General features: G+C 39.9%; 1 protein-coding gene and 1 long non-coding RNA gene across 3 annotated transcripts in view; both read right to left on the minus strand.

Moving 5' to 3' along the window:
- SMG6 (SMG6 nonsense mediated mRNA decay factor) overlaps positions 1-27,238 on the minus strand; it is a 249,835-nt gene that overhangs the window by 62,802 nt on the left and 159,795 nt on the right. The window lies entirely within an intron of this gene.
- Positions 6,536-8,838, minus strand: LOC131817049 (uncharacterized). Its single transcript, XR_009348297.1, has 2 exons — positions 7,961-8,838; positions 6,536-7,284 (listed from the first exon to the last, which is right to left on the minus strand). It is a non-coding gene; the product is annotated as an uncharacterized LOC131817049 (long non-coding RNA).

Consider the following 27,238-nt stretch of genomic DNA (forward strand, 5'->3'; position numbering starts at 1 on the left):
TTCAAAAGGTAAAATAATAAGAACAATAAGTCATCTAATTGGAGGCTAGGAAGACTTCTGTAAGCATAAAAACAAATTTCATAAAGGGAAAATGAAAAGTTGACTACATAAAATTGTAAAATTATTTGCATTTGAGAAAATTCCATAGATAATGGAAGGTAAGTGACAAGCTATATAAAAATATTTTCAATATAGGACACCTGAGTGGCTCAGTTGATTAAGCAACTGCCTTCGGCTCAGGTCATGATCCCGGGATCCTAGGTTCAAGTCCCACATCAAGTCCCAGCAGAGCAGGGGGAGCCTGCTTCTCTTTCTCCCACTTCCCCTGCTTGTGTTCCCCCCCTCTCTCTGTCAAACAGATAAATAAAATCTTTAAAAAAGTATTTTCGGGCACCTGGGTGGCTCAGTGGGTTAAGCCGCTGCCTTCGGCTCGGGTCATGATCTCAGGGTCCTGGGATCGAGTCCTGCATCAGGCTCTCTGCTCAGCAGGGAGCCTGCTTCCTCCTCTCTCTCTCTGCCTGCCTCTCTGCCTACTTGTGATCTCTGTCAAATAAATAAATAAATCTTTAAAAAAAAAAAAAAAGCCTCACAATGTCTGACTCCATCCAGATCGTCAACAAACAAAATATTAAAAATAAATAAATAAATACATAAATATTAAAAAAAAAGTATTTTCAATATAAATGACTGAAAAAAAGTTACAACCCTTGCTAAAAAAGCCTTAAAAAAACCATAAGTGAAAAATATTCTAATAAATGGGCAAAGAATATGACAAGATAACTCCCTAACAAAGATATACAAATGTCAATGTTCAAAAGTACCTGAGGATTCCTCTTTTAAACATTTTCAAAGTCAGCTTATTAGTTAGAATGGTAATTTTCATTATGTCAAAGATCCATTTCAGATCACATTTCCTGCAGGTAACAATGATAAACTCAGGGCAAAATAATTAAAACAAATACCTAAAGGTCCTAGAGAGTGAACCAAAACAGGCAAGATTTGAAAGGGGTACTGATACTCAGAAGAAGGAGCTGGGAAAGTTAACTTTACCTCCCCCTCCCAACTTACAGGTTTAGGGAAGGCATCCCATACAGGACGACACAAAGTCTGTGGGAAAATCCATAGTCTTTAATAGATAAAGAAATAGAGGGCAAAGTTTGGGACAATCATAGCTGCTAGAAAATAAGTGAGGAAATCCTATAAAGGATGGAGTCAGAGAGGAGGTCCCATATTCTGCATACACATAATGATTAAATTTCTGGCTGACTTTTCAATGGTGCGTGCACAGATTTAATGTAATATAAATGAATTAATGTAAGTCAAGAAACCAGACAAACCGGATGGATGTTTGACTTGCAGTTTGCGCCCAACCAATTGAACTGCTAGCTAAGATAAAGCATCAACCTTCTCTGGAGGAATAAAACAGAACCCAGGGGACATTTACAGCTCTAGGATAAAATCTAAAATTACTCAATATACAAAGAAACAGGAAAATGTGACCTATTCTCAAGAGAAAATATAGTAAATGGAGACCAACTTCGAAACGACACGAATTGCTGTTAATTCAAATTAGAATTGCTGTTAATTAGTGCCAGCAAGACTGGCAGAGAAGTTATCATAACTGTGCTCAATGAAATAAAGGAAATTGACTGAAATAAATGAAAAGACAAGAAATCTCTGCAGAGAAACAGAAAATATGAAAAAGAACCAAATGGAAAGTCTAGAAATGAAAAACACCATCAATATCTGAAGTAAGAAAGTCACTGGATGGACTTAAAAGAAAATGGAGATGACAAAGACATGAGTAAATTCAGTCAGAACAATGGAAATAAGCCAATCTGAAGAACAGAGAGAAAAAAAATTAATTAAGCCTTTGAGATTTGGGAGACAATAGTAAAAGGCCTAACGTATGTAAAACTAAATCCCAGAAGCAAAAGGGAGAGCTTGGAACAGGAAAGAAAATTTATTTATTTTATTTGGTTACAATGTCTAAGTTTCCCCAGTTTAGTGAAAGACAATTTATAGATTCAAGAATATAGCAAACCTCAAGCAGGATAAATACAAAGAAAATCTTTCTTAGACATTTAATAGTCAAACTACTGAAAATGTTGAAAGCAGCCACAGGATACAGAGAACATTTAAAAAAAAAAAAAAAAGGTCGGATCTTTTATTTTATTTATTTTATTTTATTTTGTTTTAAAAAAGATTTTATTTATTTGACAGAGAGAGACACACAGAGAGAGAGAACACAAGCAGGGGAGTGGGAGAGGAGAAGCAGGATTCCCACTGAGTAGAGAGCTCAACAAGGGACTTGATCCCAGGACCCTGGGATCATGACCTGAGCTGAAGGCAAATGCTTAACCAACTGAGTCACCCAGGTGCCCAAAAAAACAATTTTTCTACCTTCTAAGTTAAAACAGATACACAGATCTGGGGGTGTCTGGCTGACTCAGCAGAACTTGGGACTACTGAGATTGGGGTCATGAATCTGGGCCCCACATTGGGAGTAGTTTATTTAAAAAAAATAATAAATAAAATATAAATCTGTTTAAAGCAAAAATCATAACATTTTACAAATGGTGCTGGGAAAACTGGATAATCACATGCTAAAGAATTTAGCTAGATCCCTAACACCAAATACAAAAATTAACTCAGAATGGATCAAAGAGCTAAACTTGTGAACCAAAACTAAAACTCTTAGAATAAAACATAGGGGAAAATCTTCATGACATTGAGGGTGCCTGGGTGGCTCAGTGGGTTAAAGTGTCTGCCTTTGGCTCGGGTCGTGATCCCAGAGTCCTGGGATTGAGCTCCACACTAGGCTCTCTGCTCAGCAGGGAGCCTGCTTCCTCCTCTCTCTCTCTCTCTCTCTGCCTGCCTCTCTGCCTACTCGGGATCTCTGTCTGTCAAATAAATAAATAAAAGCTTTAAGAAAAAAAAATCTTCATGACATTGGATTTCACAACATTTTATTGCATATGACACCAAGAGCACATGCAACAGAAGAAAACAAAGATAAAATGGCAAATTTTGTTATGTATATTTTACTATATACCAAGAACATTATCACCATGGGCTTTAGCGTTATTCAAAATTTTTTCTAATATTAAATTAGTAGGAATAAAGTTTGCATGTCTTTGAAGCAAAAACAACAAAACAACCCCATAACATTGTCATGTGGGGTTTATAATATATGTAGTATGTTACATACATATGTATGTTATGGTATATACTATCTAGCAACCATAATAATAAAATACAGAGCGACTAATAACTAGAACTGTATGGTTACAAGGTTTTTATGTGTTATGGGAAGTGGTACAATAGTAACTCTAATTAGACTGAAAAGTTAAGGATGTTTGCTATAATCTACAGAGCCAAAACTAAAAAAAAAATGTAAACAGATACAACTAAAAGCTAATGAGTAAGTTAAAATGGAATTCTTTTTTTTTAAAGATTGTATTATTTGAGAGAGAGAGAGAGAACACGTGCCCGGACAAGCAGAGGGAGGGGCAGATGGAGAAGCAGACTCCCTGCTGAGGAAAGGAGCCCGATGCAGAACTTGATCCCAGGACCCTGGGATCATGACTAGAGCTGTAGGCAGAGGCTTTAACCCACAAGCCACCCAGGCGCCAACCACCCCCTGCCCCACTGATAGATTTTTAAATGTTTAAACAACCTTCCCTTACTTGAATAAACCTTACTCTTGCCAGTATTTTGGTAAGGAACTTTGTGTCAGTGTTCATGAGAGATACTTATAATTATGCTGTTGTCATATCTTGTCAGGTTTTGGCATTAGAGCTATGCTAACCTCATTAAATGTCTTAGAGTAAAACTTCCTACTCCTCCATTTTCTGAAAGAGTTTATGTAATATTGGTGTTAATTCTTCCTTAAATGTTTGATAGAATTTACTGGTAAAACCTCCTTGGCCTAGAGTTCCTATGGGAAGTTTTTGATAATGAATTCTGTTTATTTAATTTATATAATTATTCATATTTTCTGTTTTATCTTGTATCAATTTGGGTAAGTTGTAGGTTTCAAGGAATTTGCCCATTTCATCTAAGTTGTCAAACTTGTTGGTATAAAATGGTTCATAATTGTTACCGATTCCTAATTTATTTTTTAAAATATTTTATTTATTTATTTGACAGAGACCACAAGTAGGCAGAGAGGTAGTCAGAGAGAGGGGAAGCAGCCTCCCGCTTGAGCAGGGAGCCCGATACGGGACTCGATCCCAGGACCCCAGGATCATGACCCAAGCCGAAGGCAGAGGCTTTAACCCACCAAGCCACCCAGGCACCCCTCAATTCCTAATTTAATTCCATTGTGATCATAGATCATTATTCAGCCCTTGTAAATTTATTGAGGCTTGGTTTATGGAGCAGTACATTTCTGTCTTGAAGAACATACTGTATGTACATGAAAAGAATGTATTACATAGTTACTACATATAGTGATTTATAAATATCAATTAGATCAAGGTGACTGATAGTGTACCGATCCTCTTTTTTTTTTTTTTTTTTTTTAAGATTTTATTTATTTGAGAGAGAGAGCGTGCATGCACGTGAACAGAGGGTAGAGGCAGACTCCCCACTGAGCAGGGAGCCCAATGCGGGACTCAATCCCAGGACCCCGAGATCATGGCCTGAGCCAAAGGCAGACCCCTGACTGAGCCACCCAGGCACCCCTTCCTGGATCCTCTCTGTCTTTAATAATATTTTATGTGGGTGCTCTGTTAGTTTCTGAAAGAGGAGTATTAACATCTCCAAGTCTGATCGTAGATATTTTTTCTTTAATTCTATTAATCTGCTTCCTATATTTTGGTTCTCTATTATTAGCATGTACACAATTATAATTTTATCTTCCTGATGAATTGACTGTTTTATCATTGTGAAATGCCCTTCTTATCTCTTATCCTCGATCACTTATCTTTGGTAATACTTTGCTTTGAAATCTATTTTTTCTGATATTAATATCGCCACTCCAGCCTTCTTATGTTTATTATTTGCATGGTATATCTTTTCCCATCCATGTGCTTTAACCAGTCGGTGTCTTTACATATAAAATGTGTCTTTTGGGGTACCTGAGTGGCTCAGTCTATTTTTGGCTCAGGTCATGATCCCAGAGTCCTGGGATCAAGCCCCACATTGGGCTCCCTGCCAGGCGGGAAGCCAGCTTGTCCCTCTCCCACTCCCCCTGCTTGTGTTCTCTTAGTTGCTATGTCTCTCTCTGTCAAATGAATAAATTAAATATTTTTTGTGTATTTTATTGACAACATATAATTGGTCTTAGTTTTTTTGTTGTTGTTGGTTTTGTTTTTTGTTTTTTTAAAAATACTTTATTTATTTATTTGACAGATAGAGATCACAAGTAGGCAGAGAGGCCGGCAGAGAGAAAGAGAGGAGAAAGCAGGCTCCCTGCTGAGCAGAGAGCCCGATGCAGGGCTCCATCCCAAGACCCCGGGATCATGGCCTAAGCGGACGCAGAGGCTTTAACCCATTGAGCCACCCAGGCGCCCCTAATTGGTCTTAGTTTTTAATCCATACCAACAACCTCTTCTTTTTAATTGGAGTAATTTAGTTTATTAATATTTGATGTAATTATTCTTATGGTTGAGTTTAGACTTATAGTTTTGTTATTTGTTTTGTTTGCCATTTCTTACTTTGTTCCTCCATTTTGTACCTTTTATACCTCCTTCCCTAACTTCTTTTAGATTACTTGAATTTTTTTTGGATTCCATTTTAGGGACACCTGGTGGCTCAGTTGGTTAAGCATCGGGTTCTCTGCTCAGTGGGGAGCCTGCTTTCCCCTCTCTCTCTGCCTGCCTCTCTGCCTACTTGTGATCTCTGTCTGTCAAATAAATAAATAAAATCTTAAAATAAAATAAAATAAAATATCCATCAGTGAGATGCTGGGTGGCTCAGCTGGTTAAGTGACTTTGGCTTTGGCTTAGGTCATGATCCTGGAACCGAGTCCCATATCTGGCTCCTTGCTCAGCAGGGAGACTGCTTCTCCCTCTGCCTGATGCTCCCCACCCACGCTTGTGATCTAACAAATAAATAAATAAAATCTTTTAAAGAAATAAGGTTGACTGCTTCTATTAAAAATAAATAAAAATCCATCAGTAACTCTTAAAACTTATTAATGGGAAAACAATCAACCCAATTAAATGGGCAAAAGATCTGAAAATACACCTCACTGAAGAAGATATACAGATGGCAAATAAGCACATGAAAAGATGTTCAGTATCATGAGCCATTAAGGAACTGCAAACTGAAACAAAAACGAGATACCACTACATGGCTATGAGAATGGTTAAAATCTGAAACTCAAACACCACCAAATGCTAGAAAGGATGTGGAGTAACAGGAACTTTCATTCATTGCAGGTAGGGTGCAAAATGGTATACCTACTCTGGAGGCAGTCTAGCAGTTTCTTACAAAGCTAAACATGGTTTTATCATATGATCTAGCAATTGCCAGATTTTGGTAAAATTAGGTATTTATCCAGAGGTGAAAACATATTCACACAAAATTCCACACACAAAAAGAGCAGCTTTATTTATAATTTGGAGTGGCTTCATCCACAACTTCCAAAACCTGGTTGCAATCAAGATGTCCTTCAACAGGTGAATGGATAAAAAAACTGTGGTACATCTATACAATGGAATATTATTCAGGAATAAAAAGAAATGACCTGGGGTGCCTGGGTGGCTCAGATGGTTAAGTGTCTGCCTTCGGCTCAGGTCATGATCTCAGGATCATGGCTTTTCAAAAGAAAAAGCCATAAACAAACACTGAACTCTAGTTAATGACACATAGCATGCTGAAGGATTTAGGGAAAATGTACTGATGACATAGATCACAAAGAAATTGATGAAAAGGGCACCAGGTTGGTTTGGTCAGTAGAGCATGCAACTCCTGATCTCAGGATTGTGAGTTTGAGTTCCATTTTGGGTCTAGAGATTACTTAAGAAAATTGAAAAAAAAAAAAAAAACCCACAACAAATTGATGATGGATGTACAGGGAGATGTACAAATACATGATAAAGCAAGTATAATAAAAGGAGAATGACAGACTCTAGATGCTAAGATAAGTGAGTTCACTGTAAAATTCTTTCAATTTGTGGGCGCCTGGGTGGCTCAGTGGGTTAAAGCCGCTGCCTTCGGCTCAGGTCATGATCTCAGGGTCCTGGGATCGAGTCCTGCATCGGGCTCTCTGCTCAGCGGGGAGCCTGCTTCCTCCTCTCTCTGCCTGCCTCTCTGCCTCCTTGTGATCTCTGTCTGTCAAAAAAATAAATAAATAAATAAAAATCTTAAAAAAAAAAATTCTTTCAATTTGTAGTATCAAAAAAGGTTGGAAATCAGTTATATCACTAAAAAATAAAAAGACTATGTACCTTTGGATGCAGTGGACAGGGTTGTTCGGATTAAAGAAAATCTGTATTCCTGTTGCCTTCCCTAAATAGTTGCCTCACTAGCTATTAAGGAAAACATGTAAGTGTCAGAATGCTGGTTTTGCCACCTAAAACAAGTCTTCAGCTGCTTCTGTCATAATATTGGGTCTTATATAAACCCCCAAATTTGAAAGGCCAAAAATGTTCAAAATGCAGAGGCAGTTTCAATACCTGGAGGCAGGACTGGGAATTGAGAGATAAATTTGGCTCTAGCACTGGGTAGAGAGGAGGTAATGGTTAATCTAAGCTAGAAGTTGCTGGTCACTTAAGAGTCTTTGCAGCTCCAACAGTTAGTTCTGTGTCTGGATGTCAGCCCCACATACTGGCTTAAAAACCTCAAGAAACTAGAAGATCTCACCAGTGGGATCAGCCAGAGCAGCTGAAACACATCCCTGTAAACAATAAATGTTTATCTGGGCAGATAACCTGGCAGATAGCCACGTCCTGATCTTAGGCAACTTGAAACCCCACAACGGGAGGCTGAACACAGAGGGGTCCCTTACCATTGCCACACGGGTAGAGAGGCAGAAATGGAAGGTGGTCCTGGTTCCTACTACAAGAGAGGCAGCAGGAAGCCACTCTGCAAATGCCAGCTTCTTTTCTACTGAGCCATGGCCAGATTCCCTTAAACAAAGAAGGTGGGGACAGAGAAGTCAAGTCAACCAATGCTAAACAATGCCACCGCATAAAGCTGGCTGTTACACCATAGCCCTGAAGGTATGAGGAGCTCTGGCGTATTTGGCTGCTGCCACAGGAACCACACTGACTGAGGGCTTCCCCAGGCCTGGGTGGGAGTCTCATCACAGACTCCGGCCACACACACAGGCTCAGTCGCCACCTTGGTCAGTGGCAAACAGCTGCTGTGAAGGGAGAGGCAGACCCAGGGGTACTGTGATCTGCACAGCTCAACCTGCCACTTTCAGACAAGATTCATTAAGAGCCATATGGCTGAAACCCCACAAAGGTACCAGGTGAAAGGGAAAGAGGCGGCTGGAAGAAAGGAATGGAAGTATGTTGACGGGATAGAGATTCCTTTTACTGGCAACGGTCTCTGCAAACAATTTTACTACTAGTTCTGAAAAACCCATTCCCTAACAGAGAGATTAAATCTTGGCCTTGGTTATTCCTCCCATCTATATGCTTCTGCCCACACTCCTCTTGGGAAGGGAGACAACAGGGAAGTGGAACCCACAGTTTGCCTAAAGGGAAGTTCAGCTCTCGTTCAGCAGACTATGGCTGAGTTCTCTTCCAGAGAAGAGAAAGGAGATAGTTTAACAAAGGCTTTTTGCTCTGAAATAGTAGCAAAACTAAATCCTGCAGAATAATAAGGGTGTGGATCTGGGATGGAACTTAAAGAGGGTAGGACTGCATGTGTATGTGTGTGTGTGTGTGTTTGTTCATCTGGTTTTTCTGGGGGTGGGGGGAGGGTGCCAAGCCATTCTTTTGACTTCATTCGCACTTATAGTTGCTTTATAATCATTTCCTGAAAACACAGTAGGAAGAGAGTGGTATTTGCTCACCCCACCCTCCATCTAACACTGGCCCAGCAATCCAACTATGTGCTTTAAACTGAGACAAGGCCAGCTTTTTGCCTTTGGCAGCACTGAAGGCCAGACATTACCAGCACTCCTGTGAACAGCTCAAGGCTCCACCCAAATAAGACTGCACACACTGAAATCCAAGAGGAATATCATTCCAGCATAATAATCCAGGAGGGAGAAGAGAGCTGAGGAGGCTGGGTGGGACAGTTGGGACACTTCTAAGTTCTGATACCAGAACACCCAAGTGGTTAGTACTTGGCATTTTGGTAGACTGGTGATAGGTCAATTCCAGTGTGGGAAAACCCAAATTCTGTAATAAATAACTTATCTCTGTACAAGAAAAGGGGTGAGAATAAGGGTGGGGTGTAGACTATAAGGCAATAAGGTGGAGGAATCATTTTTAGAGAATTGGGTAGCTGCTGAGCTGAGCTAGTCTAATTCTGAATACACAGGGATGTTCCAGCCTCTTCTAAGGAGAAGCTGATGCAGAGTGATTATGGGCAGGCCAGGATATACAAGCTCCATTTTTGGTCTAAGGTTGACTGGAGGACTCCTCTGCAGGAGAGTCATAACAGAATGCTTATACAAAACACCACAAACCTTCTGCTCCTGACTGTCCAAGGCCAAAGGCATCTTCTTCCTAGAAAATTGTGTCTGACAGCCTTTTGATTTTAAGACTCCCAATTTTATTTACTGAGTTTTCCTGTTTACTCCAAGAAGATTTACAGAACTCCTAGGGAGTCTTTAGAGAGAAGATACGAAGGGGGTGTCAGGGAGACTGTTAGGAAGAATACTAAGGACCTACCACTTTTGTATCTTATCCATTATTTCTTACCTGGAAGGAAAAAGAAATGGAGAGGGTAAGGAGTTTCCTAGTATGACAACCTAAATGTTCACTGTGTGAAAATGGAATTGGATATACGACAATGCCTAAAGGCATTTTTGTTGTTCCCATAAGAACAAAGTGATGAATAAAGTATAGGTGCTTTAATATAATCATCATCTTCATTTAGGGAGGGAATTTCTTTTAAAATATGTACCCCATTTAGGGTACCATCATCTCTGCTATTATGGAAATAGGAAAAGGCAGAAGTTCCATTTTGGCCAGAGGCAGAGTTTGTTTTTCTGCTAATTTTTTGAAAGCAATAGGTTCTCTTTGGTTCCAGAAGAAGGCGGGCATTTCCAAAAGGAAAACAGAAAAGGAGACAGTGATCACCTGGAGGAACCTAAACTATCCTATGTACAGGTCTCTCTAACCATGCTTTCCATATGGTGCAGTTATCGGGAGACCAGTGATGGTTCAGATGCTACAAAGTTTCTGTAGATATTACTGTAGTAGTTTAATGTTTTAGAAAGAATACAAAACTACAGTAATCAAAACAGTGTGGTATTTTTATAGACATACAGACTAGTAGTACATAATAGAGAACCCAGAAATAAACTTTCACTTACATGATCAATCGATTTTTGACAAAGGTGCCAAGACCATTCAATGGGGGAAAGGAGAGCTGTCAACAAATGGTGCTGTAAAGCTGAATATTCCTATGCAAAAAAATGAAGTTGGACCCCTACCTTAATACCATATTAAAAATGAACTCAAAATGGATCAAAGACCTAAATGTAACAGTTAAAACCGAAATATTCTTTTTTTTTTTTTAAGATTCCATTTATTTATTTGACAGAGAGAGATCACAAGTAGGCAGAGGCAGGCAAAGAGAGAGAGAGGAGGAAGCAGGCTCCCTGCTGAGCAGAGACCAGGACCCAGAGATCATGACCTGAGCCGAAGGCAGCGGCTTAACCCACTGAGCCACCCAGGCACCCTCTTTTTTTTTTTTTTTAAGATTTTATTTATTTGACACAGAGAGAGAGATCACAAGTAGGCAGCAAGGCAGGCAGAGAGAGAGGGAGGAAGCAGGCTCCCTGCTGAGCAGAGAGCCTGATGCAGGTCTTGATCCCAGGACCCTGAGATCATGACCTGAGCTGAAGGCAGAGGCTTAACCCACTGAGCCACCCAGGTGCCCCAAACCAGAATATTCTTCAAAGAAAGTACAGGGGGAAATTTTCATGACCCTCGATTTGGCAATGATTTCTTAGATCTGACATCAAAAGCATAGCCAACAAAATAAAAAATAAATAAAATGGACTTACCCTCTTCAGGTAAGGGAAACAAAAGCAAAAATAAATTACTGGAACTATACCAAAACAAAAAGCTTTTGCACAGTGAAGAAAACCATCAGCAAAATGAAAAGGCAACCTACTAAATGGCAGAAGATATCTGCAAATGATACATCCAAAAGGGGTTAATATCCCAAACATATAAAGAATGTACACAACACCAAAAAAACCCCCACCCAAATAATCTGATTAAAAGATGAACAGAGGACCTGAACAGACATTTTCCAAAGAAGAGATACAGCTAGCAAATAGATGAAAAGATGCTCAATATCACTCATCATCAGGAAAATGCAGATCAAAACCACAATGAGGTATCACGCTACACCTGGCAGAATGGCAAGTATCAAAAACATAAGAAATAACAAGTGTTGGAGAGGATATGGAGAAAAAGGAACCTTTATGCACGGCTAGTAGGAATGTAAACTGGTGCAGCCACTGTGGAAAACATTGTGGCGGTTCCTCAAAAAATTAAAAACAGAAATATCATATGATCCAGTAATTCTACTACTGGGCACTTACCCAAAGAAAACAAAACACTGGGGCGCCTGGGTGGCTCAGTGGGTTAAAGCCTCTGCCTTCGGCTCAGGTCATGGTCCTGGGATCCTGGGATCGAGCCCCGCGTCTGGCTCTCTGCTCAGCAGCGAGCCTGCTTCCCTTCCTCTCTCTCTGCCTGCCTCTCTGCCTACCTGTGATCTCTATCTGTCAAACAAATAAATAAAATATAAAAAAAAAAAGAAAAAAAAAAAAGAAAACAAAACACTAATTTGAAAAGATATATGCACCCCTATGTTTACTTCAGCATTATTTCCAACAGCCAAGATATGGAAGCAATGTAAGTATCCACTGACAAATGAATGGATAAAGAAGATATGCTACACATACACAATGGAATATTACTCAGCCATTAAAAAGAATGGGATCTTGCCATATGAGACAACGTGGATGGACTGAGGATATTATGCCAAGTGAAATAAGCCAAGACAAAGACAAATACCATATGATTTCACTTACATGTGGAAACTAAAAAAGCAAACAAAAAATAAATTATAAAAGCAAAAACAGGCTCATAAATAAACTGGTGGTTGCCAAAGGGATGGGCCAAAAAAGGGTGAAAGGGAATGGAAGGTACAGGCTTCTTTCCAGTTATGGAATAAATAAGTCACAAGGATGAAAGGTACAATATGAGGAATGTAGTCAATGATACTGTAATAGGGTTGTAGGGTGACAGAGGATAGCTAAACTTGTAATTAGCGCAGCATACAGAGCTGTCAGAGCTGTTGAATCACTATGTTGTATACCTGAAACTAATGTAACATTATGTGTCAACTATACTTCAATAAAAAATAAAAGAAAAAGATTTTAATTAAAAACATCTGCATATCAAAGGACACTCTCAACAGAGTGAAAAGACAACCCACTGAATGGGAGAAAATATTTGCAAACCATGTGTCTACTAAGGGAGGGATGCCCAAAATATATAAAGAACTCCTACAACTAAACAACAAAACAACAAATAACTTGATTCAAAAACAGGCAAATGACTAGAAAAGACTTTTCTCCAAACAGACAAATGGCATAAGCATGTAAAAAGATGTTCAACACCATTAGTTATTAGGGAAAGGCAAACCCAAACACAATGAGATATCATTTCACACCTATTAAAAATGCCTGTTAGGAAGAAAACCAGAAAATATAGTTTTGGGGAAGACAGAGAAATAAGAAGCCCTGTGCATTACTAGTGGAAATGTAAAATGATGCAGCTACTATGGAAAATAGTTTGGTGGTACACTAAATTTCACGTTTAAAAATGGCTAAAATGTGGGGCACCTGGGTGGCTTAGTCATTAAGCATCTGCCTTCAGCTCAGGTCATGATCCCAGGGTCCTGGGATCAAGCAAGCCCTGCATCAGGTCCCCTGCTCACCTGGAAGCCTCCTTCCTCCCCTCCCACTCCCCCTGCTTGTGTTCCCTCTCTCCCTGTCTCTGTCAAATAAATAAATAAAATCTTTAAAAAAATTTTTTTTAAAAAGGTTAAAATGTTAAATTGCATGTTATGTATATTGTACCACAATTAAAAAAAAATGCTTTAAGTCATCTCCTCAGAATGCACTGGCCACATTTCAAGTGCTCAATAGCCACATGTGACTGGTGGCTACCATACTGGACAATGCAGAGTATTTCCAACACTGAGGAAAGGCCTGTGGGACAGTGCTGCTCTAGAACTATATTGAAGACTTGCTGATCCTATTTAAAGTAGCACTGCTTTATGTGCTGCCTCTAGCTGCTTTATCCTTCCTTCCATACACTCACCTAATAGTCTCTCTAACTACTGTAAACTACCTTAATATTATCAATTTGAAAGTTTACAATATTACTTCACAAGTGCCATTTCCTTTACTATTCAAAACAATTGAGGGGGCTGGTGGTAGTATTCCTTTTTCTTAGGTGTAAAAACTAAGGTCCATACTTTTTGTGTGTGTTTTTCTTTTTAAGATTTTAAAAATTTATTTGACGGAAAGAGAGACAGTGAGAGAGGAAACACAAGCAGGGGGACTGGGAGAGGGAGAAGCAGGCTTCCCTACTAAGCAGGGAGCCTGACGCAGGGCTCGATCCCAGGACCCCAGGATCATAACCTGAGCTGAAGGTAGATGCTTAATGACTGAGTTACTCAGGTGTCCCATAAGGTCCATAGTTTTATAAATGGGGTTGGGATGTAAACTCTTTGGTTTTGAATTGTGTGTGTGTGTGTGTGGTTTTTTTTTTTTTTTTTTTTTTTTTAAAGATTTTATTTATTTGACAAAGACAGATAGTGAGAGAGGGAACAAAGCAGGACCAGTGGGAGAGGGAGAAGCAGGCTTCCCCACCAAGCAGGGAGCCTAACTCAGAGCTCAATCCCAGGACCCCGGGATCATGATCTGAGCCAAATGCAGACGCTTAACTGAATTATTTTCTTTTCACCTCTACATCACACTGCCTCTCCAAGAGATCTGTCATTTTCATCACACAGACATCACCAAAAAGCATCCACTCAGCTGCATATGATAATATCGGAGAGGCTGTACATAGGTGGTCTTCACTCCTTAGGGGTGTCCAACCTCAAACATGTATCCCCAAAGGCTTCCTTTTCCAACCTCCCCCATTTTAATCATCAGTAGCTAAAAGTTTTTAGTTATTTAACCTCAAAATTTTGCCAAAATATTCAATTCTCTCCTCCTTTAACCCAGTTATTTTTAAACAACCAACCAAGTCAGACTGTAATGGTGCCCTCATATCCACCCTTTCCCTTTTGTTACTATGGATCCTAGTCTGAACTAGATTGTCTTTAGTATAATCTTAGACATTACACTAAGAACTGGCCTCTGGCTTGTACTTTTCCTCCCCTCCTAAACGCTGCCACCAGATTATCCTTTGTATCTCCAATTCTGTTATGCTATTCCCTTCCCCAACATTTTATCCTTATATAAAAACATTTTTAAGTATAAAGTATTTTTTAATACTTTCAAAACTGATTTCCAATAAATCCTCACTAAGGTAAGGTTTTCCTTTTAGTGCAGCACACTCATATTTGTATTCCCTTAACACAATGGATGGTATAAAGCATGTAGCTGTTGCTCAAATAATATGCACAGAAAAAATAAATGGCATGCAGGCAAAATAAAAACACTTAAGAAAATGAATGAAAAACAAGATATATTGCCCATGAAAAAAGTAAGTAAGGTCAAGAATATGTTCCTTTTGGGGATGGGAGAGTAAGTTTAAGAACACACAGCTATTTTAGGAAGGAAATGATAGTTCTACATTAGAGATTTATTAATGGGGGCACCTGGGTGGCTCAGTTGTTGGGAGTCTGCATCTGGCTCCTTACTCAGTGGGAAGACTGCTTCCCCTCTGCCATTCCCCCTGCTTATATTTCCTCTCTCACTGACTCTCTCCCTGCCAAATAAATATTTTTAAAAAATTTATTAATGTATATCCCCAATTTTTAGTTTAGGTTTTTTTAATTTGAGAGAGAGAGAAGGAGCAAGTGGGGGGGAGCAGAGAGAGAGGGACAAGCAGACTCTGTGTGGAGTGTGGAAACTGATGTGAGGCTCGATCCCACGACCCCGAAGATCATGAAGTGAGCTGAAATTGAGTCAAACACTCAACTGACCAATTCATCCAGGCACCTCCACTCCCCATATTAATAGGTCAAAAAAGGAAGACCACATGATCATCACCAGGTGAAGAAAAAATATTTAATAAAATTTAGCCCCTACTCACCAGAGTTTGCTTTTCCCTTTCCCTCTGCCTCTGCTCATGCTCTATCTCTCAAATAAATAAAATCTTTCTTTTTTTTTTTTAAGATTTTATTTATTTATTTGACAGAGAGAAATCACAAGTAGATGGAGAGGCAGGCAGAGAGAGAGAGAGGGAAGCAGGCTTCCTGCTGAGCAGAGAGCCCGATGCGGGACTCGATCCCAGGACCCTGAGATCATGACCTGAGCAGAAGGCAGCGGCTTAACCCACTGAGCCACCCAGGCGCCCAAAATAAAATCTTTCTTAAAATTTTTAATTTAATTTTATTTTTTTAAAGATTTTATTTATCCACTAGAGAGAGAGAGAGAGTAAGAGAGAGCATGAGAGGGGAGAAGGTCAGAGGGAGAAACAGATTCCCCGTGGAGGTGAGAGCCTGATGTGGGACTCGATCCTGAGACTCTGGGATCATGACCTGAGCCAAAGGCAGTCACGTAACCAACTGAGCCACCCAGGCACCCCAAATCTTTTTTTTTTTTTTTTTAGGGAATAGCCTTAACCTGATGAAAGATTATCAGAATCTATGGCAAAGAGCAGATTTAATGACACGACTTTAGAAGCATTGCTATTAACGTCAGAAACAGAGTAAAGGGGCACCTGGGTGGCTCAGTGGGTTAAAGCCTCTGCCTTTGGCTCAGGTCAATACTGGGATGATACTGGGTCCTGGGATCGAGCCCTGCATCGGGCTCTCTGCTTAGCGGGGAGCCTGCTCCCACCTCTCTCTCTGCCTACCTCTCTTGTCTGCTTGTGATCTCTATCTGTCATATAAATAAATAAAATCTTAAAAAAAAGAGTAAAGTTTTCTCTTATTATGGCAACTATGAACAAAACAAATAATAGTAGAATTGGTAGAAGATCAACAGAAAAAACAGCACTCACAGTCATACCATTAATAGTCAACTGGAGGGGCGCCTGGGTGGCTCAGTTGGTTGAGCAGCTGTCTTCGGCTCGGGTCATGATCCCAGGAATAGTCAACTGGAAAATATAAGCTATTCTACTGTTTTCTGTTTTTTTTTCTTGTTAAATTTATTTAGGGGCACCTGGATGGCTCAGTCCTTGGTGTCAGCCTTCAGCTCAGGTCAAGATCCTAGAGTCCTGGGATTGAGCCCTGCATCTGGCTCCCTGCTCAGTGGGTAGCCTGCTTCTCCCTTCCCACTCCCCCTGCTTGTCTTCCTTCTCTCGTTTTGTCTCTCTCTGTCAAATAAATAAAATATTAAATTTTTTTTTTATTTATTTGAGAGAGAAAGTACATGAGTGTGGCACAGGGACGGGTCTGGAGAGCAAGAATCTCAAGCAGGCTTTGCACTCAGCACAGAGCAGGACATGGAGCTTGATCCCATGACTCTGAGATCATGACCTGAGCCAAAATCAAGATGAATGCTCTACTGACTGAGCCATCCAGGTGCCCCAGCTGTGTAAGTGTTTTTATGGAAAAGATTATAAAATACCCTAAAACGGCATAAAAGAAAATCTGAATTAAATTAGTATATCATGTTCATGGATGGAAATACTTAATATTGTAAATAAATATGGCAATAAATAAATAAATATTGCAATTCTCCCCCAATTCATCTTTGAATGCAATGCAATTACAAATAAAATCCCTACAGTGGTTCTAGTGGATTTGGAAAAGCTGATCTCACCCGGAAAAAGGACTAAAAGAGTCAAGATATTTCTGTAAAACAAGAAAAAGGTTGAGATTTACTCTCCTAGTTTTAAAGATTTATAAACCATAATGGTGGTACTGACTGGACCAATAGATTAATGAATAGAACAGAGAACCATGAAACTGACCCACATATAGGGAAACCTGATTTATAAAAATAAATTCCAGACAGATCAAAGATGTAAATGTATAAAGTAAAATAAAACTTTAAGAAGAAAAAAATTTAGGTATATATTCCTTGTGACCTCAGGGTAGATAAGGCTCTCTTCCCACCCCTTCTCCCCCTGCCCTGTAGAATTGCAATTCTTCCTGTTGACAGTTTAACCTAACAACAAAGTGGTTTTTAAAAAAAAGATCAAATGACAAATCTTATACAGAGATGAAAGTAACCCTTTACCCTAACAAATTACAAGCCTTGGCCTATTATTAGGGCAATTGATTTTTCTATATAATAAAACTTAAAGCACATTTGCTATTAAATGTATTCCAGTGGACTTATTTAAATTTTTTAAATTTTGGAATATTTCAAACATATATAAAAGTAGAGACTATTATAAGTAAATCTGACTACCACCCAGCCAGCTTCAACACATGACCAGTATTAAATGCACATCTAGGAAGAATTTTTTTTTTTTAAAAGATTTTATTTATTTGACAAAGAGTGACAGCAAGAGAGGAAACACAAGCAGGGGTAGTGGGAGAGGGAGAAGCAGGCTTCCCGCTGAACAGGGAACCCGACACAGGACTCGATCTCAGGACCCTGGGATCATGACCCGAGCCAAAGGCAGATGCCTTACAACTGAGCCACCCAGGCATCCTAGGAGGAATTTCTTAAATAAGATATAAGGCATGAAGGAACTAATCGATAAATGTCAGAAAAAGAATTTCTATTCAAATGCAAACACTATAAGTGAATTTAGAAGATAAATTACAGATTGGAAGATTTGCAGAGCACATAGCTGACAAAAGATTCATATCCAAACCTTCAAATAAATAAGAAGCAATCAGAAGAAATAAGGAGAGAAAATGGGCAGAGAATATGAACATGGAATTCAAAGAGGAAATTCAAATAGCTAATAATAAATGAAGAAATGTTTAACCCCTTTACTAAGAAAAATGAAAAATAAAACAAGATCGTATTTAAAACCCATCAAATTGGCCAAAATAAAAACTTTAGAAACGTCTGGTGTAGATGAGAATGTAGAAAAGTAGAAACTCATATACTTTAATAAATAGTGTAAACTGGTATGATCACCTTGAAAAGCCATTTGGCAATAGCTAGCAGAGGTGATGGTAAACATACCTTACAATGCAGTAATTCTGCTCCTAGATATATTTTCTTAGAAAAAAAATCCTGTATTAGTACAAAGAAAGCACAGTATTGTTGGTAGTGGTAAAAAAAAGTGCATCTGTAAGACAGAGATCAATAAATTGTGGTATATTCATATAATGGACTATTATATATCAATTAAAATTAAAGAAGCAGAACTACGCACATTAACATAGATAAATCTAGAAGCTATAATATATAGTAAGAAAAGCAAAGTAGATGACAATCACAATAGGTCATGTGCATAAAATCGAAACCTGCAAAATAATGTTATTTATGGGGCGCCTGAGTGGCTCAGTGGGTTAAAGCCTCTGCCTTCAGCTCAGGTCATGATCCCAGAGTCCTGGGATCGAGTCCCACATCGGGCTCCCTGCTTCTCGGAGGGCCTGCTTCCTCCTCTCTCTGCCTGCCTCTCTGCCTACTTGTAATCTCTGTCTGTCAAATAAATAAATAAAATCTTTAAAAAAAATATTGTTTATGGATATATTTTGCCAGTATATATATATATATATTTATATAAATATATATAATATACATATGTAATAGATAACTACTATCCTGAATTCATTGTATCTGTGTATCTCTATATAGAGATTATATATGTATATATGTATTATATTATATATTATATTATGTATATGTATGTATGTTACATATATACACATATATGTATATACATATATATGTATATTATCTATCTATCTATCTATCTATATATAAAGATACACAGATACAATGAATTCAGGATAGTTACCTTTAGGAAAGGAGAAAGAAATGGAATCTAAGAGAGATACAGTTTCAACCATATCTGTAATGTATTATTTCTTTTATTCATTTTGTTTTTATTTTTCAAAGATTTTATTTATTCATTCATTTGAGAAAGAGAGCAGGGGGAGGAGCAGAGGGAGAGGGACAAGCAGACTCCATGACAGGGCTCAATCTCATTCAGGTCAGGATCATGACCTGAGTTGAAAACAAGAGTGGGATGCTCAACCGAGCCACCCAGGAGCCCCTGTATTATTTCTTTTGAAAATAAGTGGAATCTACCCAGGTGTTTATTGACTATTATATTTTTCTTTACGTAAGGATTTCCTAAAAAACGAAAAATCCCTCAAACAAGTGCACCGAGATCAGGATAAGTTACCAAGATAGTTCTGTGTTGCAGAAGGGTGGAGATTAGCCTCTGCTTGTGACACCATTCACCATTAGTTCTACTTTAAGGGTGGTAAAACTAAAGCTCCAAGTGGAAGGTGCTAGAACAGGTTATATGATAGATTCTATCCACTTTTTTTTTTTTTTTTTTTTAAAGATTTTATTTATTTATTTGACAGAGAGAGATCACAAGCAGGCAGAGAGAGAGGAGGAAGCAGGCTCCTTGCTGAGCAGAGAGCCCGATGCGGGCCTCGATCCCAGGACCCTGAGATCATGACCTGAGCCGAAGGCAGCGGCTCAACCCACTGAGCCACCCAGGCGCCCAGATTCTATCCACTTCTATACTCAGTCAAATTGCGCCACTTTATTTCCTTCTCGGTATTTGACATAAGCTAGATTTATTTAGCTTATTTTGGGGTTTTAAAAATATTTATTTATTTATTTGAGAGAGCCAGCACACAAGCGGGGGAAGGGGCAGAGGGAGAGGGAGAGAGAATCCCAAGCAGACTCCCCGCTGAACATGGAGTGGGACTCATGACCCCGAGGATCATGACCCAGTTGAAACCAAGAGTCAGACACTCAACCAACTGAGCCACCCAGGAGCCCCTATTTAGCTTAGTTCTTTACTTGATTGATTACTCTCCATCTCCCTTTAACTAGAGTGTAAGTTCCATGAGGTAGGAGATAGTATCTGTCTCATTTACCACAGAATTCCTAGTACGTGAATACTGCCTGGAAAACAGTGAATGGTCAATAAATATCTAATGATAAATGAATATTAGGAGTCAAGCCTACCAGAGTAAATTAAGGAAAGATGTCTAACTCTTACAGAGAAGCCCAGGCTACTTCCTGCTGTAAATTCAAGTACCAATCTCTGTGAGGCATCCATGTGGAAGAAACCAGCCACTGCTACAGCTAGAACACTGAAGCAGGGGGAATGGAGTGAAGAAAAAATACAAAATTATATTTGAAAACAAAATTTCTATTAACAAGATATAGAAACTTCAAACCTCTGGATTATCTACAGATACCTATTACTCAGCACAATCATTTTATATGAGTTCCAACATGAGTTCAGGGATGTGAACCTAAATAAAGCATATCACTTAATCCCCTTTTCCAGGTTCAGGTTTAGGAGAAGAACAGAAGAAGAAAGAGAACAGGGAATGGAAAAACAAGAAGTCACATCAAATGTATTGCTTTTCACACAGTTTCTGAGTAATCCTGAGGAGGAGAATGTATGCCTATAAGAGATATCTGGAAAGGCTGCTCCTCTGGGCTGTGGTGAAGGCTACCATTCACCTTTAGGTAATTACGGCACTTCCCGAAGAGGCCCTATAGAGTAACAGTGGTTCAAATGGGCTCTGGGATTAGACTTCTTGGGCTTGAATTCTGACTCTGCCATTTACTACCTGTGTAACCTTGGGCAAGTCAATTAATGGTACCTCAGTTTCTTAAACACAAAATGGAGGCTAATAATGGTACCTACTGAACAGGCTTGTGAGGATTAAATGTTTTCATACATGTAGAGCTCTTAGAATAATACCTAAGACATAGCAAGCCCTCAATAAATGCTTAAAGTCTTTGAAAAAAACCTGCTTATTCTGGAGACTTGGATGACTAAATCATGAGCTAATGAAACAGAGACAACACAAAACACTGGGAAAGCAGCAGACCAAAACACAAAATGCCTGTTGGGGCAGAGACTGCCAGTTACCTCCCAATACCGAGTTTCCTTGTCTTCAGTTAAAGAACTTTGATTTTTACCTGGGCACATTTCTGTCTAACTAGGTGACTATATTTCCTAGCTTCTCTGCACCTAGGGTAGCCACGTGCCTGAGACATCAGTAGAAGTTTTATGTAAAACCTCAAAGAAATCTTTTTGAAAGTCTGAGGGGATTCCTTTCCTTCCTCCTCCTCCATGATGCTGTACACTGATGCCCTAGAGGGCAAGCTGGGATGGGGCTACATCCTGGGATATTGGAATAGTGAGCCAGAAAAAGGCTCAGCATCTGCCTACTTGGGAAGCCCTCACACTAGCATTGGACTATTTCTCGACTGTGATGTGAGACAATAAAGCTTTATGTGTGCAGGACTTTGTAGCTGGGGTTCATATTCACTTGAACCTAACGATGTATCTGGGTTCTGACCTATTATTATTATACAATTGCAGATACACTAGTCTTTAAATCTTTCTTACCTATAAAATGTGAATAATATCTTATAGAGTTGCGGGAATCAAGTGAAATAATTATAAAAGCAGTATGTAAAATGATGATGTAACTGTTATCAATGGAAACAAGAGACACTCAGAAAGAAAACACAGGTGCGGGGCGCCTGGGTGGCTCAGTGGGTTAAGCCGCTGCCTTCAGCTCAGGTCATGATCTCAGAGTCCTGGGATCGAGTCCCACATCGGGCTCTCTGCTCAGCGGGGGGCCTGCTTACCTTCCTCTCTCTCTGTGATCTCTTCCCTTCCTCTCTCCTACTGTGATCTCTCTCTGTCAAATAAATAAATAAAATCTTAAAAAAGAAAACACAGGTGTGATAATGACAGGTGGGAAACACAAAGATACAGACTTAGAGAAGGATTAGAAAAAGTCTAGGAATAAACATTGTACTTACAGATAGGACTGTTGAAAAGTTCTTACAGAAGGAGAGCTGATCACTTAAGAGAGATAATAAATACCCTGTATCCTAAATCCTATAAAATACATTACTAAATTATCTCCATAGGAATCTCATTATGTCCCATTCTTTGGAGTCTACCATCTCTGATCCTGATTCATGCCTAATTAGACGAATTTTGCCCTTCAAATTCCAGTGTCTCCCTTTCTATATTCTTCCTGTCATTACCCCAATCTTAATAATCAAGCCATACTTGTTGAGTTTACCGCAAAGCAGAGCTGTCTAACAAACCTTCTAGCAATGACAGAAATTTTCTATACCTATTTTTTTTTTTAAAGATTTTATTTATTTACTTGACAAGAGTTCACAAGTAGGCAGAGAAGCAGGCAGAGAGAGGAGGAAGCAGGCTCCCTGACGAGCAGACAGCCCGATGCAGCGCTTGATCCCAGGACCCTGGGATCATGACCTGAGCTGAAGGCAGAGGCTTCAACCCACTGAGCCACCCAGGTGCCCCCTATACCTATTCTTAACAATATGGTAGAACTACTCACATGTCATTATTAACCACTTGAAATGTGGCCAGTGTGACGGAGACTGAATTTTGAATTTTATTTAATTTTAAGTGACTTATATTTAAATAGACTCACTTAGCTATTGGCTGCTGCTTCTGGACAGTGTAGCCTATAGAGCGAGCTCTAGGAAAGAGGAGGAAATTAGTCATTTCCTCATTCCTATTCAATCTCATTTCTTCACAAATACCTATGTCAAAATGCTTTCTCTTAGCCTATTCTTGATTGCCCTTGGAGAGTACCCATTTCCCTACTTGGGACTTGGGTAATTATTGTCTTCTTTTCAAAGAAATAAGCAGATTTGTTTAAAACACACACACACACACACACACACACACACACACACACCCCGGTTCTCAGCCTTTTGGCTAAGATCAAGTGCAAAACACACACACACATAAACACACACAATTCTGAGATAAACATCCTTTGGGCAAAGCTTTATCGAACACACCAGAATGACTGGATTCAGTGCACCAAAAAGTGCACAAAAGATGATTACTTTACTGAAAAGGATAGACTCTTTCTTGGCTTTTTGGTCTAAAGACATCAGAAGTTTGGGCACCTGGTGGCTCAGTCAGTTAATCATCTGCCTTTGGCTAGATCAAGCCCCACATCAGGCTCCCTGCTCAGTAGGGAGCCTGTTTCTCCCTCCCCCTGCTCATGCTTTCTCTCTCTTACTCTCAAATAAAACCTTAAAAAAAAAAAAAAAAAGAGACATCAGAAGTTCAATTATCCTTCTTGATAAGTCCTTATATAACTAATATAAGACTACTATGTTCTTCTAATTAAATAAAACAGGTTGAGAAACAGACAAGTTCTGCTCCTAGGAGATCAAACTAAAAGAAATGGCCTGAAGCAATGTTACTGACCAAAAAAGGATTGGTATAGTAAATAAAGCTGTCAAAATAAGCAATCTGGGGCGCCTGGGTGGCTCAGTGGATTAAAGCCTCTGCCTTCAGCTCAGGTCATGATCCCAATGTCCTGGGATCGAGCCCCGCATCGGGCTCTCTGCTCAGCAGGGAGCCTGCTTCCTCCTCTCTCTCTGCCTGCCTCTTCACCTACTTGTGATCTCTGTCTGCCAAATAAATAAATAAAAAAAAAATAAAATAAAAAAAAAAAAGCAATCTGTCCAGGTGCCTGGGTAGCTCAGTGGGTTAAGCATCTGTTTGGCTTAGGTCATGATCTCAGGGTCCTGGGACTAAGCCCCAAGCTGGGCACTCTGATCTGCTCAGAGGGGAGCCTGCTTCTCCCACTCCCTCTGCTTCTGCCTACCTGGGGGCACCCTGCCCCCCAACTCGTGCTCTTTCAAATAAATAAAATCTTAAAAACAAAAAGCAATCTGTCAAGTTGAGGATTTAGTATTTTCGTGATGGGGATGGGAGGTTGGTTAAAATAATACTGCAGGTAATTTAACTTCTCTTGAAGGACTGACCTCTCAACAATGCTAACTCAGTCTCATGGAGTAAAACTCAACAATTTACTGGCCCACTCCATTTGTCTGGACAAATAGACAATTTCTAAGATTGACATATTTCAGTTCAGGACTGGGAAAATTCTCTTAGGTGTCTACTATTAGTCTGACAGGGAAGACAGAAAAGAAGCTCCAGAAAAGGGTCCCAGAGGTGGTGAAAATACAGACAACCGTTTTTCTAGCTTCAAAAACACCTACTAGAACAAATACTCTGACCCTGATGACCCCTCCAGGCTGCTACTCAGGTGCTCATGTTTTAGATGTGAGCAAAAGTGTAATTCCTTCAAAAACTCCTTGATGTGAATCCAAGAAATGATGTGATAGTACTTGCTGCAGATTTCCCTGGAAGGCATACCACTCTGACCTTTTTCAAATGCAAATTGGCTTACTCATTATAGCTGTCATGTTTCTTGGGGGAAGAAAAGGCAATGCTATGCTCTGATCTGGAGAGTATGGCTGACCCTGACAAAGTGAGAAGGAGGGACAAAGGACACCTGGAGAATGACCCTGTGAGAAAGCTCCATCGGACTGGCTGGGACAGAGCTCGATTGGAAATGGAAATCTCTGGCTCTGCAGATTCTTACTTGAGTTGGACCACCACTCTGATTTTTGGCAGCCCCTTTCCCTCCTATGTTGGCTCAGATTATTCACTGATCTTAGTACAGAATCCAAAAGTCCCCCGGACCTCTAAGTCAGCTCTCCCTTGTCTTTAGGGCAGCAGTGCCTATAAACCATGGCATCCAGCTATGCCTCACTGGCTCTTACACAGAAAATATTTATCAAGCCCTCATGAAATCTGCAGCACCAGACTAGACACTTGGGGTGGCTATGGGACAGCAGATTCAAGGAGCTGACAATTTAAAGTTCAGTGTTTAGTCTTAAAGGCAGATGCAGGCAGAAAGGGGTGAGAGATGCTCTCAGAAGAACTGTGTCCACACTCAGAAAAATGTCCCTGATATTTCTAGGAGTTGTTAAACCACAACATGAAAATATAGTTATTTAGTAGAGGGTGGAGGGGGGGGAAAAACCCCTGGAATTTCAGAAATGAGAGAAAAAAAGTATGGAGTAAAGGCAGGTAGTATTTAGGATTAATGAAAATGACAGAGTGGAAGCTTTAGACTCTCAAACATAAAGGCCAGGGAAAGGAGGCCTGGAAATTGAAACATGCCTAGATTAAGGAGCCTGTCCCCATCTACAGGAAGTTTATCCCTAACATCTAAATAGTCATGTTTTAAAATCAACAAGTTTGCTGGTTTTCAGCTGCCACTGACCGGAACCCCCAGTGGCTCTGGCCCACAGTGTAGACAGACTGTGCCCAGCCGGACTAGATGAACACATGTAGCCGGAAGTCAGCCAGCCAGCCCGACCCCTCCCAGCTTTGAGAGGAGTTTGAGCAAAATGCTATCCAGCAGCAGGATAGCAGTAGTAGTAGCAGCAGGCAAGACCATTTAACCCTAGCAGCACAGGGCTATACCAAGGACTCTGAATCTCAATCAGCAGATTCAGAGAGCTGGTGGTCTAGGACCCCAGGGAACTCCAAGAATGAGAACAGAAACCCACCAGGAAGTTCACCAGGATTCGGTCTTCCACTACAGTTGCACATTCACGTTCACAGTCGCATATTTTAAAAATTTGATATAATTATCTCCTAGATATTACTGTATGTAGCCTCTTGGAATCTAAAGCAATTAAGTGAAGATAAATTTCTTTCATGGAGCAAACTGTCAAAGGATGAAGCAATTTCATTCCCCATTTGAAGTGGAAGCTTTGGGTCACGCATGGTTTATTTGAAACAATGCCATCACCTAAAGCTGCTGATCTTATCTCTAACTCCGTTCTCCATTTCAAACTGCTGGAGATATGTAGCGTGGCACTGCCTGAAGTTATGACATCTGGCTCACGGCCAGCAATAGAACAAGCCAGCTCCTCTTCTAGGTTTTAAGCGTAAAAGGACAAAAACGTTAAAAGAAGAGAACTATATAGGTGAAGTCTGTTAAACCCCGAAGAGGGGAGATGTTCCCAAGGCCTCAGTTTTGACTACAGAGGCACCCTAGTGAAGGGGAAGTGGTTTAAGAGCAGGCAGGAACGCCCCCCAAAGGGGATAAGAGTGAAATACATGCCGAGAGGAACCAGATTTTTCTCTTCTGGGAGACACCAAACCAAACCAGAGGTGGGGCCTATTTCATGAAACAGCCTGATAGATGGAAAGCATACTAGGCTGAGAATGAAATGCTCTGGGTTCTAATACCAGCACTTACAAGATTGTGCATGAGACTGGGGGTAAAGTTCTCCTTAACTCTTCTTCTTTTGGAATTGCAGCTGGTATTTATTTTATTATTTTTTTTTAAAAGATTTTTATTTATTTGACAGAGAGAGAGAGATCACAAGTAGGCAGAGAGGCAGGCAGCAGGAGGGGGGAAGCAGGCTCCCTGCTGAGCAGAGAGTCCGATGCAGGGCTCGATCCCAGGACCCCGAGATCATGATCTGAGCCAAAAGCAGAGGCTTAAACCCACTGAGCCACCCAGGCACCCCAACTGGTATTTACTTTAAAAATTTTCTTCATAACCATGTTTTATTTTACAATATACCAGTCAATGTGCTATCTAGGTAATAGTATTCAAAGTTTTTTGTTTTTTTTTTTTTAAGATTTTATTTATTTATTTGACAGACAGAGATCATACTCTGCCATACACAAGTAGGCAGAGAGGCAGACAAAGAGAGAGGATGGGGAAGCAGGCTCCCCACTGAGCAGAGAGACCGATGCGGGGCTCGATCCCAGGACACGGGAATCATGACCCGAGCTGAAGGCAGAGGCTTTAAACTGCTGAGCCACCCAGGTGCCCCAAAGTTTTTTTTTTTTTAAGCCACTAAGACATTCTTCAGGTGAAATCCATGCACATCAGACCATGTCTCAACACTGCTTTCAACAGGAACCTTGAAGATTTAGAATTGGCTTTC

This window comes from Mustela lutreola, chromosome 15 (genome assembly GCF_030435805.1).
Source record: "Mustela lutreola isolate mMusLut2 chromosome 15, mMusLut2.pri, whole genome shotgun sequence".
Lineage (NCBI taxonomy): Eukaryota > Metazoa > Chordata > Mammalia > Carnivora > Mustelidae > Mustela > Mustela lutreola.